This window comes from Penaeus japonicus, unplaced genomic scaffold, assembly GCF_977035675.1.
Source record: "Penaeus japonicus unplaced genomic scaffold, GWHDUDI00000001_assembly GWHDUDI00000025, whole genome shotgun sequence".
Taxonomy (NCBI): Eukaryota; Metazoa; Arthropoda; class Malacostraca; order Decapoda; family Penaeidae; genus Penaeus; species Penaeus japonicus.
Genome location: NW_028234427.1, coordinates 18492047 through 18494546, shown reverse-complemented (window position 1 = coordinate 18494546; position 2500 = coordinate 18492047).

Sequence of the window (2500 nt, the reverse complement as noted above, 5' to 3'; positions counted from 1 at the left end):
AACGAAAAGTCTAGAGGCTGTCAAAGGGTATGTAACAACACATACAAAATGCCAAATACAGGTCGGGTTAATGGCGGCGACAGGGACGCGCCGAGAGACGTGGCTCAAATTTGTAAGAGTTTTTCGGATACGTTAAATAGAAAGGAAATGGATAGATTAGAGAAGGCCATTGATATTCCATATTTTGTTTCTAATGGAATTGACAAACATCCATCCGTGTCACAGACAGTCTGTCCCGACGCGAGTAGCTGGATTGCTATCATAGAGAAAAGATGCCAACGATCGGAATGGACCGATGAAGGACTTATAAGTGTAGTAGTTAAATATACACTTGGCAAAGCAGCTGATGAAGTCCAGTTATGTAAAGATGTACACCCCAATGATTGGTCTAAATTCAAAAATCTTTTCCTGCAGTACTTCCCCACATCCTCTTCCTTGGATTGCATTTTAACAGAGATAGAGACAAAAACTAAGGACGAAGAGGAAAGCTTGGAGGATTTTAATGTAGGGCTCCAAGTCCTTGTAGCAAAGGCTATTAAATTAAAACCCAATTTAGAGTCTACTGTCCGCTATATGGCGGCAAGACGCTTCACAAAGGCCTTTCCACCAAATTTTCTCAATAAATTGACTGATGAGCATTATTCTGACTTTAGTAGGCTTTTAGCTAGTGGATTAGAGTACATAAAAGAACATCCTTACACTGAATGGTTGCATAACAACCAGAAAAGTGAGGAGAAAGTACGTGTTAATGCCTTGCCTTCTAAACCTAATGAAAACCTTAATGCAGAGTATGATGACCAGAGTAAAATCAATAAGCGAGTACATACACATAAACACGAGAGTCCAAGACATTGTCAAGATGGCCCTCAGCCATCGACATCCTCCTTCAGGGGATGTGCTCATAAGAGAAAACTGCCCTACTGTACATTCTGTAAAAAGACCGGTCATACTACTGATGTATGTTACCGTCGTAAAGGGCGAGGTGCAGGACACTCTCAGCAGAATACCTGGTGTAATTGTAACTCGGGTTATGGTAAGGGAAGGAAATCAGCTAAGTTTTCTAACTACTTCTAGACGGTCCACATGGAACCCTAGAAGGAAGGCAAACAGATCAGTAAATCAGTCGGGAAACGAACAGCCATGCCAGAAATCAGGAAACATAACGAGAACCGAAACAACAGACTGTCAAATTCAGGAAGTGTTAGTGCAAGTTGCAGGTGGTACTAGGTTTAATAGTAAAGGATTAATAGTTCTTAATACAATAGTAGAAGGTAGTGAAAGAAATCTGTTGTTTGATACAGGGGCTGAGATATCCTTAGTGCATGAATCCATAGTGCCAGACACAAAAATAGGAGACTACACAAAATCAAATGTTAGTGTCCATCTAGCAGATGGATTTTTGTTTCAACATTATGGATTGGTTCTTTTGGAAATGAAGCTGGCTAGAATTTCATTAAAACATCATTGTTTTGTTGTAAAGCATGTAAATCTACCCACAGAAATATTGCTAGGGTTAGATTTTATTCTATCACATATGATAGAATTTTGTTCAAAGCCTTTTGAAATGCACATAAATAGAGAGAAAATACCAGCAAGCTCATACCATCTAATTCTCTACAGCCAGTTATATCTACCCTGTCAGCAGAAATAAGTGAAACTATAGAAAGCAAATTAGGAAATTCTGTAGACGATATGCCTGAAGAAATGGACTTTGAAGATGAATATGATTCTAAAGCCTTGTCGGCATGCTTTGCTGAGTATCAGTGTGCTGACGGGTTTTCAGGGGTTACTGTTGGAATGGTGGTTAAGAACTGTCATAATAGAGGAAACATGGAAGATGATATATTAGGGCTATTCACACCAAGGCACCATGTTGCAAATAGCAATTTGTTAAATATGGGGATTGTAAAATTAGTTAAGAACCAGGATAATGAATATTGGTTTAAGGTCCCCCTATTTGAATGTTAAACCAGAGACAGTGAAAATACTATCTGCTCACCCTGTTGGTGATGTGATAATATTAGATGAAATGCCCTTAGCAAGCAATACATCAACGGTCATGGTAGGAGCTGACACAGTCCTCTAGGAGAGATAGGTTGAGAGATCAAGTGGACACTTTGTTCCCCGATCTCTTGAGCAAAGGCATTCGAATTCACCAATAATAATAATAATAATAATAATAATAATAATAATAATAATAATAATAGTATGCTACTCGCTCTGCAGTCCCATCTCGAGCCCTGGGTCAACAGAGGGTGGTGACAGGAGAAGCCAGTTAGGTGGACGCAATTAAATCTGTCCCTCACATGTCTACCACAACATATCACTAAAGTAGATACGAAGCATGTAACAGTATGTTAACATCAATATTAGCGACTAGTGCGATGTCCTTGCCTTTCATGGCTTTAGTGCTAGCCACACTGAGGACCTGATTCGGCAAGCGGGCACAATAGTTTGCCTATAATGCATTGTACTATGCTGCTCTGTTAAGTTGGCCTCA